At 24.0% G+C, this 17,841-nt stretch overlaps 1 long non-coding RNA gene across 1 annotated transcript; it reads left to right on the top strand.

The window, feature by feature from the left end:
- The first annotated feature begins 731 nt into the window (after positions 1–731).
- On the top strand, positions 732–4,733 carry LOC145845959 (uncharacterized). Its single transcript, XR_014370611.1, has 6 exons — positions 732–842; positions 1,372–1,398; positions 2,830–2,865; positions 3,255–3,326; positions 4,114–4,155; positions 4,696–4,733. It is a non-coding gene; the product is annotated as an uncharacterized LOC145845959 (long non-coding RNA).
- Positions 4,734–17,841: the final 13,108 nt, after the last annotated feature.

Here is a 17,841-nt window from a genome sequence, read left to right as displayed (position 1 = left end):
CACAATAGTTAAATTGAAATACATATTTGAATATTATTCAAATAATAAACTTACTTACTTAACTTACGTTTTTGCTATTCTTTATAAATACTTTTTGAAGTAAAAGTTATAATGTTTCAATCTAAACAAAAGACTAAAAGTGAAGCTCTCAAATGTAGAAAATAAATATATCATAGTCGAAAGTTGTTATACGAGAATTAAAGAGTTGACTTTGAAAACTTAATAGAAAAAAATAGATAAAAGACTTATTAAACTGAATAGAACATTTTAATTTAGATAAGCTTAAATATTACCTATGCTATCTTAATTCAAATTAGATTGAATACGGCTATCAAAAACTAACGATGAGAATTTTTCATTTTATTCTTTATAATCTGCATTTTATAATCTGCACCGATAACGCTCATTTGCCAATTTCACAAATTGAACTTGACATGTATAATTTCAAAACGCGGCGAGTAATTTCAACCGCGGGTAAAATTTCGTCATCATATTTTTGTACGCGTGTTACTTAAACGAATCGATAGCGGTGTTTTTTCAAGCTGGAAACATTGATTTTTACCCGCCAAGTATTCATTTTTTCACTGATTTTTATGTTTATTTATTTTATTAAAAACTTATTTTAAACTTTTAATTAGCCGCAAGAGTATTGTTTTCATACAAACTTCAACAACTAAATCGATACTTGATTTTTTTAATGTATATATACTGAACAATTTCCGATTTTCAATATCAAACTGAATACATTGACTGTTAACTGTTAAAAATGAAATTGGTTATCATTCTCGCTCTTATCGGATGCACTATCGCTGCTCCATGCTACGGCCCAGGACCAATGACTGGTAAGAAACAAAGGATATTATGTAAATAAAAGAATGTTGTATATATTATGCATAAATCAATAACTAATACTAACAATATTCAAAAATTTTTCATAAGGTGTATAATTATAATAAATTTTTAGCAAGTATAATTTTAAAATAAAGTAAAACCCATGTTTGTTGTTTTTAAAGTTTTTTTTTTTTTAATTTGTAGTATATGAACTGTTGCTTTTTCTAAAATTAGTAATAGAAATACTATACGTCCGAAAATCTAGGTAGGTATAAAACTCTAACCGAAATTAAATTTTCAGATAATAACGTGCTGAGAATTTTAGTTCAATTTATATAAGACAAAAATAATATTCTATTTCGTTAATGGACACTCATTTATACATTTTCCTTTTTTGTATCTAAGTAATGAAAACTTTCAGTAAACTACTTAAAATAAGTTGTTCTATTAAACGTTGGTGCATATTAAAAAAAATACACTTAACTTGTTTTAAATTAACTTATTAATATATAAATAGTATTGTTTATATTTATTTTTTAGGTAAGGGAGCCTACCAACCAGGACCAGGTGATTATTATTTTGTAACAAGTTTTTTAATTTTAAATAAGGCTAATCATGTGAAAAAATTTAATTTAAAAATTTAGAACTACTAGTTATTTTGGTAAAAAATATATTTAAAACTAATTAAAAACAATTAAGACTATAAGTAACTATTTAGAAAGCCGAGTAAAATGTCTTATTTCATAAACCATGAATACTTGAAAAACATTTTTATCTAAAACTAATATTTTAGAAATAATGAAAACTATAAGCACGCAGAAGTTCTAATAACGTAATGACAAAAATTATTAAATTTTAAAGTTTGCATTAAATCGTTACTGTTTATTCACCAAACAAAAATTACCTCAAAATGGTGGAGTAATTAAACAAATAAAATATTATATCAAAAATTTCATAAATCGAGCTACAAAATAAATAAAAATTATATTCATTAAAAGTTTATATAATCTAAAAAAATAACGTATTTTTTTAAAGTTTTTGTCAAAACTATACTTGCTTTTTAAAAAGCAAAAAAATAATATCATATCTAAAAATGCTTACAATACTTTTTTACCACTTTAATTATACGAAATAAAACAAAAGTAAAGTTGCAATTGTTGTTAATTTTGTTAAGTTTTTGTTATTATTGTTTATATAATTACCATCAACAACAACAGGCAGTGATTGATGACGTCAAAACAAGTTCGTAGGAACATATTAAATTACTAAACACTTGAAAAAAGTTTAATAACAAAAACGATAACACTCGACTTTGAATTTAACATTAAATCTTAACTTAAAACTTTTTTGAAATAAAATAATTACTTTGTGCATCTGCTTATATAGGTCAAATAGTTTATAAGGTTAAGTTTATAAAACAGTGTTTTACTTTTCTTTAACTTGAGACTTAAAAATCCATAACTAATGCTATAAATTTTGAATTTTGAACAGAACAATTTTTTTTAATATTTAACATACAATATGTTAATATGTTTTAATAAAAAATTAAAACATATTAACGAAAACAGTAATAAAGTAGAGAACTTCTAAAAAACAGTTTTAGGAATAAAATTTAGTTGAAAGTAAAAAACAAAAAGAATTTTACAACCAATTAGATTTAACTATTTGAAAGTTTTATTACTATATAAACAAATATGTTTTATAAACATGCATTTTATTACTGCCTATTACAAGCCCTACGTTTTTTTAACCAACAACTTTAAACAACCCATTGAACCACAGTCACTATTTATACATGTGTTAGAAGTTTAAACTTTTACAAAAATAATGAACAACTATGTATTCAGGCGATAAAAAAGTAAACACTTTTAACAACTATTTAAACACTGAATTATAGTCATTGTTATATATATATATATATATATATATATATATATATATGTTTTAAATATTGAATAACTGCATTTTTTTTTTCAAAATAATTTTAATTTTTTTCAGGTTACCAAAAAGGTTACCAACCAGGCTACCAAAAGGGTTAGTGAAAATAAACGTTTGAAAATAGTTTTTGATAAAGGAAAAACAAAAATAAAATTAATACTAGTATTTTAAGTATCAAATTATTTGAATTTTCAAATTTTTTAATACTTTTGTCACAATAAAAAGTGTTCAAATTTTTTCATATTGAACGAAAAAATCTGAATTTTTTTTTATTAAATATAATAATAAAAACAAAACTAATTTTATAACTTTCAACAATTTTTTTTTACCTTTTTTAAGAATTTATCGTTAGCATCACACAAAATTTGTTTAGATTTTTTCCATGTTTAGTAGAAAAATCATAACATTTGTATCCATCATATATAGCGGATAATAAAATGAAATTAATTAAGTCATTTAAAATATTTTCAAATAATTGTTTTCAGGATACGCACCAGGTGGCTACGCACCAGGATGCGGAGGACAACGTTACCACCCAGGACACGTTGGACAACCAAGTAACTATATATTTATATAGAATTTTAATTATGCAGTAAAATACAGTTTTATATAGTTTTTTCATAAATAAGATATTTCAATCTAATGTAATCCTCAGCAAAAGCTTTAGTTTTGTAGGTTGAATTTGTTTATTTTGAACGGTTTAGTAAGTTCTATTAAAATAATTCAAAGTAAGAAAAGAAAAGTTTATATAGGAAAAATGTTTTAAACTGCTTGTGTGCACAAACCAATGACAAAACTAAAAGCAGCGTTTTTTTCAAATCTACCGCACAAAAACCTTCATTATTACGAAGTCGTAGTATTTATTCAAAAAATTAAATTCTAAACTTCTGCAAACCATGTTAAATAAACTAAAGCTTTGTGCTTTACTGAAGAATATATGAGAAAGAAACATCTCATATATATAAAGCAGCTATATAAAACTGTTGTTTGTTAAAAAATTAGATGTTTAGCTCCAATTTAAGTAGTCGAGCAGTATTGACCGAAACTTTTTTTCAATGTATATTATATAGTTTTTGTTTATTTAAATGTATTAGTATAAGTACCACCCCGTATTCATTAGAAAATTAAAAAAGTTTATTTGTAATTTCGTGTTTTTACTGTGTACTCCCCACTATATATGTTTTTATTTCATACTTTTTTACGATATAATTTTTTTATTTTTTTAGTGAACACACCACTAAATATGTCTATTTAAGAGTTAACATTTTTTCTAAATAAATTTTCCGTTGTATACACCACTATATAAGTTAATATTATATTTTATAATAATTTTTTTATTTTCAGTGCACGCCCCACGCCCACAACCTCAATACCAACCAACTCCAGGTAATTGTTTTACATCAAACTTAATAATAAGTGCGCATATATATATATATATATATAAATTATTGAAACGACGATTTTAAAAACACTGAAACATATGTTTCATAAAGACAACAAAGATTGTCTTTAATTTTCAGCCAGTTCAAATTTAAAATAAATAGCACTTTGGTAAACAAAGATACAAAAGTTTACAAAAAAAACAAAAACAATATGACGTAAGAATTGAACATTGTATATTAGAAATATTCAGTCCAAAAATCTATCTACCATCTAACTAATCAAACAACTAAAATTAACGAAAAAAACATTTAATTGACTATAAAATACTTCAAAAATTGTTATATTTTAAGAGTTAGATGGTAGATCGATTTTTGTACTGAATATTTGTAATGTACAATGTTCAATTCTTACGTCATATTATTTTTGTTTTTTTTTGTAAACTTTTTCATCTTTTGGATGAAGATTAAAGACAATCTTTTTTGTCTTTATGAAACATATGTTTCAGTATTTTTAAAATCGTCATTTCAATAAATTATTTAATAGCCGTTCAAGTGGGCCCAGTAGAAGGTGTTCAAGTTTGAATATTAACCTTATTTTATATATATATATAGTAAACAGCTTTTTATTTTAAATTGAACCAGCTGAAGATTAAAGATAATCGTTTTTTGTCTTTATGAAACGTTTTATGGTTTTTATAAAATTGCATTTTCCTAATAAGTTATTTAAAAGGTTTTTAAGTGGGCTCAGTAGAAAGTAATTAAGTTTAAACAGTCCCCTTATTTTCTATATATATATATCGTACAATGAATATTAATGCAATTCTGTATTTTGCTTGTAATTTGCGTATCAACGTATAAAAAATTAACTGACGTTTAAGCGCTGAAACAGCTGTAAACAGTAGAAACTTGTTTTTTAATTTTTCTATTATTTGTGCATTTATTTAATAAGTTAAACATATTGGTTGTTGTTTTTTTCTTATTTCAGTTTGTATGTGTTTGTTTAAAATATCAAGTTACAACTGAATAGTAAAAAAATTGAACGGAGTTTATTAACTGTGCTTCGGTAAATGAAAGTTTTGTTATTGATCTAAACATATATATATATAATTTTTAAATATCTTATATAATGTATAAACATTGTAATAACCATTGATTGTTTTTACAGTTTACGGAGGTCAACAAAGTATGTTTTTTGAAGTTTTTTATTATTAAGTTATTTTTTATTTATATATTACAAATAAAATTGAACGAGTTAATTAACAATGTCAAGTAACTTACTTATATTGAATTACTATCAAGCGTAGAGTTTGTAAAAAAAAAGCATTTCAAAAGTACTTATTTTGTTACATCAAAAAATACTGCATGTACGTTATCGCAAAATTCTTTATATTTAGTTTTTAACAAGTATGTTACATTATGGTAAAATTAGAATTCAGTATTTTTATGCTTACTACTTGCTAAAATAACAAATTTGTTTTTAGTAGTTTAAACATTTTAGTTATGTGTTGTTTACAGAAATAACAACATTGTGATTGTATATTAAATTGAAGTACTAGTTTTTTATTTAATAAGATTATCATAACATATAATATGTTTTTTTTTTTGATTTTAACTGTTTTTGATTTTCTAATTTAATTTACAGAATACGGACCAGGACCATACGCCCCAGGCCCACAAAAAGGTACTTAACTATATATTCATATTTTTAATTTACTTGATTTGTTTTTAACACTTATGCATAAACGTGATCTGTTGAACATTTAAACAAAACTTTTAAACTTCTATGAGTTTTCAAAATTATACTGGGTACTTATCCATTCCAAAAGCGTAAAATATATTTTCTATTTTTAAACGTGTTCGTTTAAATACCATAAATATGTTTTTTTTTTTTGCTTTTAAACAACATTTACATTACTACTGAAAAATCACAGCTAATTTACTGGTTTAATTTTTTGTTATAAGTGTTTTTCATTATTAATTATTTTAATGTTAATTGTTTTTTCAGGTTACAACCCAGGATACAACCCACAAAAGGGTTACATGCCAGGAAAGAAAATGATGTAAAACAATTTTTGTAAATTTAATAAAGTTGTCATTATTTTGTAATACATGACTTTAATAAACTTTTTTTTTAATTTTTGTTTTTTATTGTGTTAATTTGTAAGTAGTAAACAGTAATTTTAAGCTCACTATAACGTAGTACTAAACAATTTTAGGAGTTGTTAAATTTGCGTTTGTTTTTAATAACATCTTAAATTTGTATTTTCAAAAGTAAACGAAATGAGAATTTATGTATTTGGTATGAAAATTTAAGAAAGCAATTTCAACTTTTTCATGTGACGTAGTATAAATAAGTTTGTGATTAAAAAAAACATTTTTAAATCAGTTTTAAGTGCCTTTATTTGAACAGGCAGCTTCTAGGTGGCACTGTAATAAGTAAAACTCGAGAAATTTACAGATATGAAATACTAATGATAAACAAAAAACTATAATGTTTAATTATCAGTCTTATAATGTTATACTGTATAAAAAGTTAATAAACAAAATTTTCTTTTAATTATTCGTTGATAGTAACTTTAAGATATTATATTTTGTGTTTAAAATTTTTTTTAAATTACCAAATTTAAAATTAAGTATATTAAGATTACATTGCCATAGAAAACTGTAGATTATTTTTTTTTTTGAATTGTAGTAAATTTATCTATAATTTTTTTTCGCATTTTTTACTTACATCACTTTCACGTATACTTCTTTTATAACTTTTTAACAAAAAACTTTGTCAGAACACCTTTAAAACAGCGTGATATATACACCTTTTATAAATAAAACACTTCTACAACTTCATTTTTTGTGTTCGGTTTGCTAAAGTAATTTAGGAATCCATTTTCTACTTTTTTTGTTGAAAGCATAAAAAAGGTGAAAATAATTGGTCCTAGGACCAATTGTACGAAAAAACCTTTATGTTATCGAGTCGAACACCATTTTGATACAGTTTAACGTCTTGTCCAGGACTATTCTTACCATTAACTACTGTGTACTAGATATAAAAAACCACATAGCATTAGTAACAAATACGCTAGTAAGTAGCTCAGTCTTATAATGTTAAACTATATAAAAAGGTTATTAAACGAAGTTTTTCTTTTAATTATTCGTTGATAGTAAATTTAAGATGCTAACTACACTTTGTGTTTAAAGTTTTAGAAAAGTTAGCAAAATTTAAAAGTAAGTATATTAAGATTACAGTGCCATTTAAAACTGTAGATTAATTTTTTTTTTTTATTTTAGTAAATTTATCTATATCGTTTTCGCATTTTTTACTTACATTACTTTCACATATACTTCATTTATAAAAATATATTTTTCCAGTTACTCAGAATATATAATGAAACAACAATTAAAGATAAAAAAATTTCCAACTGGTATAAACATTTTACCTATCAATTATATGCTAAAAGTTTACTTAGCTTTCGAAAATTGAAGTCTAAAAATATAAAATTTCTCGGTTTTGCACTACATTCTAGTTATTAACTTTTTACCACGAAATTAAACAACCATTACAAACTTTTTATGAAAGTATTATAATTTTTGCAGCCTTTTATCGACTACTTTAAACAACTACAGTTTAATTAAATAGTACTGCATAGGTTTATCAGCTATGTATGTAAAGCGTTTATTATAACATATTAAGTATACTTTTCTCTAATACATTTTGTGCATTTAAAACACTATGTTTCAATTAGCAGTTTTAAAATTTATGACGTAGTCGTGTAGTATGTATAATTTAATAAAGTTTTTTTTAGAAAATCAAAGAGAAAAAAAAAAAATTTTGTAGTACTACAATTTTATATTTAGACAAGTATTCAAAATATAAAAAAGTATATTTAAAAACAGAAAGAAGTTTGTTGTTGTTAATATAATAAGACTTTTAGCACAAAATACTGATAAAATTAAACGTAAAAATAATTCAGCGTATCACATTTTCGTTTTCTTTAAAGTGGTTTTAACCTTTCATTCAAGTATCCAAATGTTTGCTATATGTATTGTTTATCTCCTTTTATAAGTTGATTTAAAGTTATATCTATTTTCTAGTTCTTATCTTACTAAACAAGTTTTTAAGTACATTTTATACACGAAATTCAGTTAATATTCGTTTAGTTGTTTTTCTATCATTTTGTTTAATTGATTGTTCTATTGTTAAAGATTTATATATTTAAATGATAAAAATTTAATAACTCGTAAGAAACTTTATAAGCATGTGATGTACGACTCGATAATCGAAAGGTGCCTTTGTACACCAGGACCTTAGACAATACCTTTTAAGCGCTTTTTTTATCATTCAATAAATAATATAAATTATCCACATTTTTTACGTCACATTGTAATTTTTTTTACTTATAGATTTAATTAAGCAAAACATACTAAAATAGTTGACAATTATATTCCTAAAAATAAAAGTGCTAAATGCGTTTAGTTAAAAAGCAATTTACAAACTATGTAATGTTTACCAAATTACTGAAAATCTTTTAAGTTTTACATTTAAGTTTAATCATTTGTTTTCAAAGTGTTCTATTTCGGCACAGTTAATCGAGCTTGAAATAACGGTTCTTTTGTAAACTGTTTTGGATCAAATGCGATTATTTTGCTATTCTAGCTAAAACAGAAATACAACTTTCTGTTAATCTAGTTAATCGAGCTTGGAATAACGGTTCTTTTGTAAACTGTTTTGGATCAAATGCGATTATTTTGCTATTCTATCTAAAACAGAAATACAACTTTCTGTTAATCTAGTTAATCGAGCTTGAAATAACAGTTCTTTTGTAAACTGTTTTGGATCAAATGCGATTATTTTGCTATTTTAGCTAAATCAGAAATACTACTTTCTGTTTTTGGGCGGTAGAAAGTCAAGTGTCTACAAAACACTAATATGAGCCGTAAAATGAAATGATTACTTTAAAATAGAGATAGAAGTTAAAAACTAAAATAGTAATTAAAAACTTTCAATTGGTTTAAACTTTTTATCTGTTAATTACATGCCAAAAGTTAATTAGCTTTCGAAAACTTAAGTTTAAAAATAAACAATTCTTCGCTTTTTCACTTAATTCTACTTAATAACGTTTTACTACTAAATTAAACAAAGTTTACAAACTTTATATAAAAATATTATTATTTTTGCAACCTTTTATTAACGAATGCCTTAAAATAACTACAAATTAAGTAGTAGTGCATAGGTGTGACAGCTAAGTATAACAAATAATTTATAAAATTACTACAACATATTAATTAATTTTTCTATTACCTTTTTTTTTTTTTTTGTTTATTTAAAAGCCATTATGTTTCATTTAGCTTCAAGTAGTGATACAAAAATTAAATATACAGCAGTTATATTACTTATAACTATATACAGTGCTTATTCACTTATCCGGACACGTTGGGCAAGATTTTTCTGTAAACATGTCTGGATTACCAAAATTCCGGAGAAAGTACAAAAAGTCAATTTTTTCATATAATAATATAACTGCTGCATATAATGCAATACATAATAAAAGTGTTATGAAAAAAAAAATACATAGTAATTGTGAGTAATGTATAATAAAACTATAGATAATGTTAGCTGAATTTTAGGTTAATTAATTTATTTTTCAAAGGTAGAAAAACATCATACTTACTAACACTCTGCAACGATATACTTTTTTGGGAGTCTAGCAAGTAAAATTCACCATTTGTAATTCGACTTGCCCTTACTATTAATTAAAAAAAAGTTAAATTTTTGTTTGAGAGAAAATATAAATTCAATTTAACTTTAAAAACAAAAAATAATGTAAATATATCTCTCTAATTGAAAAAGAAAACTTTTTATCCAAAAGAAAAACAGACATAAAGAAAAACGAAAAACTCTGACTACATTTAAAGTCAATTTAACAGAAACATATTCCTTCTAACAAACTAGTTTTTATTGTAAGTTTTGCTAAATTAAGAAAGAATAGACGTGTGTAAAATTGTTTTTTTTTTCAAGTTTTCTAGCAGAAAACTTACAGAACGTTTAAGACCACTTAAAATTTTCTTACAGCATGAAAGCTTAAATATTTGTAATGTGTGTGATAGTGTTTAATGTTAAAAATTTTTTGATCTTGCTTATCTGAACAAAACGGTCCGGATAAGTGAATAAGCACTGTACTACGTGTAGTTTATATAATCTAATAAAACTATGAATTATCCACATTTTTTTATGTCACATTTTAGATCGCTTTATTTATAGATTTATTTAAGCGGTAAATACTAAAATAGTTTACAGTGATCTCCTAAAAAGAATTGTTAAATGCGTTTAGTTAAAAAGCAATCTACAAACTATGTAATGTTTACCAAATTACTGAAAATCTTTTGAGTTTTACATATAAAACTATCTTAATCATTTGTTTTCAAAGTTTTCTATTTCGGCACAGTTAATCGAGCTTGAAATAACAGTTCTTTTTAAAACTGTTTTGGGTCAGATGCAATTATGTTTTAATTTTTGTTAAATAAAAAACGACTTTCTGTTTTAGGCGGTAGAAAGTCTAGTATTTACTAAACATTATCATTTTTTGCATTGAGCTGCACAACTTTAAAGTTAAATCTAGAGTTATAGCTTTTCGAGTAACATTTTTTCTTTTTGTTTAGTCAATATAATTACAAAATATTAACTAAGCTTTTTTTTTTATTGTGAAAATTTATCTTCAGAAAATATTGTTTTAAAAAGTTTGGTCTTAATCGTGTGGTTTGTAAGTTATTTTTTCATCAACTCGTAAAGTTTTACTAGTTTTACAAACAAAACAACGAAATAATTCGATTTATATTTTTTTACAAATTTTCTCATACATTTTTTTTTTAGTTTATGCAATTTTTAGTTAAAGTTTAACTCATCAAGTTTTAGTAGTTTTTTAAACTGTAATAATTTAATAGTTCGCTTCATATCTTTACATACAAGTACTTTTTCAAGCAACTTACCTTCTACGATTTTTATTAAAATATTTTCAAAATTGACCGAAATACATATTTAATCATTATTTAAATGCTAATATTACGTTTGTGCTTCCATTAGTAAATAAAATTTAGAAGTAAAATTTATAATATAATGTTTTAATGTAAACAAAAATTAAAATTAAGCTCTAAAATATACAAAATAAATATATCATAGTCGAAAGCTGTTAAACTATTAGAAAGCTGTTATGAGAGTTAAAGAATTAGCTTTAAAAACTTAATAGAAAAAAAAATAGATAAAAGACTTATTAAACTGAAAAGAATATTTCAATTTCAATAAGTTTGACTATAACCTATACTATCTGAGTTCAACAAATAATTGAAATCTAGTTTAATAGTTGTACTGTTTTAATTTTACATTAAATACGGCTATTAAAAACTAATGATTAGAGTTTTTTCAATGTATTGTTATTCTGTTTAGATTGCAATTTTTTTACTTTACTATCAAATACTTGTAAAAATTAAAATTTGTAACATATAAAAGTGCATACTTTTTTCTTTTTTTTTTTTGATTATAAGCATTATAGTAAACATAAAAAGCTTATTGATCAAATCTAATTAGTTATAGTTTTTTTTAACATTTTGTTGGTAAAACGTTTACTAAAGTTTAGTACTATTTATGACAGTTTACTCATTAAGACTTTTGTAGCTCTTGTAAACTTTTATTTTTATTTAGTATTAAAAGTTTAGATGGTCAAAAAGTCGAACTTTTGCGTCGTTTTTTATGCGGCGCAAAGTTAATGTCGATTTTTAACTTAATTAATAGTTATAATAAGTTTTAGTTTATAAAAAAAAATTAAGTAGTCAGTAAAAACCAATAAGTAGTCGATTTACATTGAATTAATTTTTAAAATTTTAAAATACCACACGTTTACAAACAAAAGAATAATTTTAACTTTTGTTCTAATTAGTTTCTTATAGTAGAACTTTTAACTTAAAAACATTATAGATGGTGTTTCTTAATGTTACATCAAATTAAATATGAATAAAATTAAATTATGCATATTTTAGTAAAAGTAATTATAGGTACTAGACAAAATTAAATAAGCTACATTGTTTTGTAATTTTAAAGTCTGTTTTAAATTTTACAAACTTATCTAAAATAGCATCAGCTTTAATCCTCCCGAAATCACGAAAAAGACAGAAACACTAATTAAATGTTAATTTATTTTAAACGAGCGTCAACTTGGCTTGAATGGCTTTTTTTGTATTTTTTTTAACTAAACTTTCAAATCAACTTTTTCCGAATTCTTTAATGCTAACTTGGAATTTTTTTTTATTCTAAAGAACGTTCTTTTGCTTTGCTTTTCACAATAGTTTCCATAATTTTTTTTTTTAATTTTACAGTTTTTCTCCAAAAATAGTCTTTTTTTTTCAGTTTATTTATTTAACATAGTTATTAAAAAGAGTTTAAACTTGTAATTAAGTTTATTTATCTTTTTTTTTTCCTATACCATAAGCCTAAATAAGTTTTTCAGAAAAATTCCAATTTTGCACGGTTTTAGATTTTTAGGTTTACAGACTTTTATGTAAAAGTATTTTTCTTTTGATAATTTTTATTTTTAATAGACTTGTATAGTTAATTTTCATGATGTAATTATATTTTTTCCCCGATTAATTATTGTTTTTACAATATATGACCCATACAATTTTTACCTAAATTCTTAGCAAAGCTATTTGAGGGATGTTTCGCTCAACAGCTAAGAGTTTAGGTAAAACTTGTATGGGTCTGTATTCTAAAAACAACAATTAATTGGGAAAAAATATAATTACATCTTCAAACTTAATTATACAAGTCTGTTAAAACAAAAACTATTAAAAAATATATTTTTGCTTAAAATTCTGTAAACCTAAAAATCGAAAATTATGCAAAATTGTAATTTTTCTGAAAAATTTATTTAGGCTTGTGGTATAACAAAAAAAAATTGGAAAATAAAATTATTATTTTTGAAGAAAAACTTTTAAAATTAAAAAAACAGAAAAAAACACGAAAATTTAAAAGGGCCCTAACTACAAAAGTCAAACCCCAATTTGATGGATAATATTGTGAAAAGCAAAGCAAAGAACGTTCTTTAAAATAAAAGGAAAATTCACAAGTTACCATTAAAGGTTTTAAAGTTTGGCTAAAAAGAAAATTATAAAAAGAGCCATTCAAGTCAAGTTTACGGTCGTTACTTTTGAAAGTAATCAGCTGCCCGTGAATAATTGGTCGTGAATATCAGTGGTCCACTCAATTACTTGGTCAACAATTTTTTTTCCTAAAAGCTAGTTATAAAAAAAGAGAAAAAACATTTAGTTTATATAACTTGACTCTCGCGTAGTGTTTTAGAGTGTAAGAAACGAGTTTAAGTAAAGCACTTTATTTAAAGTCAAGTTTAAGGTAATTGAGTTATGTTACAGCAATAGATTAACCATTTAGGTTTTTTATAAAGTATTTTTTGTTTATTTTTTAAAGTAAAAGGAAGTTAAATAGTTTGTTTTAAAACAAACTAAATCATAAGCTAAAACATTTCATTGTTAAATAGATAATGTTAGTTGTTATGTACAAAGATGTTAACAATTTTTTGTTATACTTTAGTTTTTGATTCGGTCTTTTCTAAACTCAGTACAAAATCATTTAGTTTTTTAAATAAGAAAGAAAAACTATACTATAACATTTTGTAAAGTTTAAAGCCTGCAATCTAGTTTTTTTTTTAATTCAGTCTACTTTTTATATTTTTTGCATATTCTTCAATTAAACTTTTTCACTTTTTTTTAGGACAAATTATATTTAAACTACTAACTAAATAATAATCCTTATAATGGTTAAGCTATTTTTCGTACATGATCAATAATTATTCATTATTTCAAAAACTCTTAAACTGTAAGAACTTTTTTAACTAATAATCAATTTTAAATACACAAAAACTTGTAACGTAAAAAAATAATACAACAGTCTTCGAAAAGACGTTAAAAAGAAATTGTGGTGTGCGTCTCGAAGGTTTTTTCTTTGCGACTTAAAGTTTTTTCGTCCACCAGGTTCTAGGACCAGACATATTGAGCGTTTTTTAATCGTTCAATAAACTAGTTTTACATAATGATAAAGTAAAAATAATAATAAAAGTAAACAAAAACTTTATACGCAGTACATTTTGTGTATTTTAATCACCAACGTTATATTAAGTAATATAAAAATCCTTTTTATGTATATTCTATTTATTTTAATGATTATGTAAAAAAAAGTATACTAATTGACTTTTACAATTTAAAGTTTAAATGCAATTGAAAATGGTTTAATGTAGTTAACTGCAGTTTTCCACTTAGAAAATTTTATAACTTAAGTTACGACACATGTAGTAGTTGTTTAAAAATTGATTATTCTTACTAAGACATCTAACTGTTTTGAAACTAGGTCGAACTAATTTAAAATCCAGTACTGTCTAATTTATTAATATTAAATTATAAAGACTTATTACAGGTACTGATAAAAACAATTTGTAACGTTTTTGCTATTTTATCTAAAAACCAATTTTTTAGATTTTTTAACTAAACTAAATTATACGACTGTTCTATTAGTCATAACTATTTTATTAATATATTAAGGGCATAGGGTTTCTTCCTCATTTTTTACATGTATAAACTTTTGTGCATTTTCATCATAGCTTAGAGTAAACTGTAACAATAATATTTCGGATCAAGTCATTCTACTTTAGAGTCATTATACATAAATTAACTACAGAATAATACATAACATAGATTTGAAAAGAAATTCTACAGTAAGATACATACCTGAAAATTTTTAAATAAGTACTATTAAACTCAGTGTAATAAATAAAAAAAATAAAATACAGGTTAGCTGTTAACAAATATGATAATATTTTGTTTTTCCGCCAGTTCAAAATGCGTGTTAATTGCAATCATTTCAGTTTCGACGGTTTGTATTATCATAGGTGTGAGTGTTGGGCTAACGCAAAGGAACAACAGCATTACAACAACTAAGGCTATAACTACAACGACTACCCAACCAAATGATATTACCACAACTAATGAAGCTATTACTACAACAACTCAAGAAATGAGTAAAACTACTACAACTAATAAAGATATAACTACAACAGCTCAAGAAATTATTGAAGCTACTACAACTAATGAAGCTATAACTACAACAGCTCGAGAAAGTATTGAAACTACTACAACTAATGAAGCTATTACTACAACAGCTCCAGAAACTATTGAAACTACTACAACTAATGAAGCTACTACTAAAACAGCTCCAGAAGTTATTGAAGCTACTACAACTAATGAAGCTATAACTACAACAGCTCGAGAAAGTATTGAAACTACTACAACTAATGAAGCTATTACTACAACAGCTCCAGAAACTATTGAAACTACTACAACTAATGAAGCTACTACTAAAACAGCTCCAGAAGTTATTGAAGCTACTACAACTAAGCAAGCTATTACTACAACAGCTCCAGAAATAATTGAAGCTACTACAACTAATAAAGCTATTATTACAACAGCTCAAGAAATTATTGAAACTACTAAAACTAATGAAGCTTATACTACGACAGCTTCAGAAATTATTGAAACTACTACAACTAAGGAAGCTATTAATACAACAGCTCCAGAAATTATTGAAACTACTACAACTAATGAATCTTTTACTACAACAGCTCCAGAAATTAATGAAAATACCTCAACTAATAAAGCTATTACTACAACAGCTCCAAAAATTATAAAAAATACTACAACTAATGAAGCTATTACTACAACAGCTCAAGAAGTTATTGAAATTACTAAAACTAATGAAGCTATTACTACAACAGCTCCAGAATTTATTGAAACTACTACAACTAATGAAGCTATTACTACAACAGCTCCAGAAATTAGTGAAACTACCTCAACTAATAAAGCTATTACTACAACAGCTCCAAAAAGTATTAAAAATACTACAACTAATGAAGCTATTACTACAACAGCTCAAGAAGTTATTGAAATTACTAAAACTAATGAAGCTATTACTACAACAGCTCTAGAAATTATTGAAATCGCTACAACCAATAAAGCTATTATTACAACAGCTCCAGACATAATTGAAACTTCTACAACTAATGAAGCTATCACTACAACAGCTCTAGAAATTATTGAAAATACTACAACTAATGAAGCTATCACTACAACAGCTCCAGAAATTATTGAAATCACTACAACTAATGAATCTACATCAGTTACTACAGCTTATGAAACTACTTCAATGGTTACTGAAGGTAAAAACTAATTTAACTATTTTTAATAAAAGTCATTTCTTCTTAGTTAATACTTATTTAGTTCTTTATTTTCAAAATTAAACACTTTAATAACTAAAAAAATTCTTAAGCGATAATTGTTCGTTTATTTATTTTATAGTTCGCTTATTTTAAACTATTTTAAAAGTTGCTGATGGTGGAAATTCAAATCACCTATTTTGAATAAAAGTTATTTTAAATTTTTTTAGTTTTTTTGCTGTTTCTTTTTGAAATTTAACTCTTAAATAATTAAAATATCTTCAAGCAATAATTTTTAGTTCACTTGTTTTGGTTTTGAATGGCTATTGAATATTGGTTTGCTTATATTATTATCATCAACTTAATAAAAATACCTTATATTTAAGTATACCAAGCAAAAGTAGAAATATTGCTCTTTATATCAGGATTATTCTTCTACTCGGTCATAAAACTAAGTAAAACTATCAGTAAAATTATAAAAAGTTCCACTATTCTTGTTACTTCTAAAAAAATAGATATTAGTACTGGACATTTTTAAAAGTTAAACTAAATGTTTTGACATTGACTTACTTTTGTATATATCTGTTTTGTTATTTCATACTAAATTTTTGTAACATTAAAATATCATTACTACAACAGATCCAGAAATTATTGAAACTACTACAACTAATGAAGCTATTACTACAACAGCTCCAGAAATTATTGAAGCTACTATAACTAATGAAGCTATTACTACAACAGCTTTAGAAAATATTGAAACTACTACAAATAATGAAGCAATTTCTACAACAGATCTAGAATTTATTGAAATTACTACAGCTAATGAAGCTATTACTACAACAGCTCTAGAAATTATTAAAACTTCTACAACTAATGAAGCTACATCAGTTACTACAGCTGATGAAACTACTTCATTGGTTATTGAAGGTAAAAACTAATTTAACTATTTTGAATCAAAGTCTTTTTTCCTTAGTTTAAATTTATTTAGTTCTTAATTTTCGAAATTAAACACTTTTAATAACTAAAAAATTCTTTAAGCAATAATTGTTCGTTTTTTTTATTTTATAGTTCGCTTATTTTATACTACTTTAAAAGTTGCTGATGGTGGAAATTAAAGTCAGCTATTTTGAATAAAACTTATTTTTCATTTTTTTAGTTTTTTTGCTGTTTTTTTTTTGAAATTTATCTCTTTAATAATTAAAAATCTTCAAACAATAAATTTCAGTTTACTTGTTTTGATTTTAAATGGCTATTAAATATTGGTTTGCTTATATTGTTATCATCAACTTAATAAAAATACCTTATATTTAAATATACCAAGCAAAAGTAGAAATCTTGCTCTTTATATCAGTATTATTCTTCTACTCGGTCATAAAACTAAATAGAACTATCAGTAAAATTATAAAAATTCCACTATTTTTGTTACT

This window comes from Thalia democratica, unplaced genomic scaffold (assembly GCF_965202585.1).
Source record: "Thalia democratica unplaced genomic scaffold, ktThaDemo2.hap1.1 HAP1_SCAFFOLD_222, whole genome shotgun sequence".
Classification (NCBI taxonomy): Eukaryota; Metazoa; Chordata; class Thaliacea; order Salpida; family Salpidae; genus Thalia; species Thalia democratica.
Note: the sequence above shows the minus strand (reverse complement) of the source record. Positions and strands in the feature narration are given on the sequence as shown.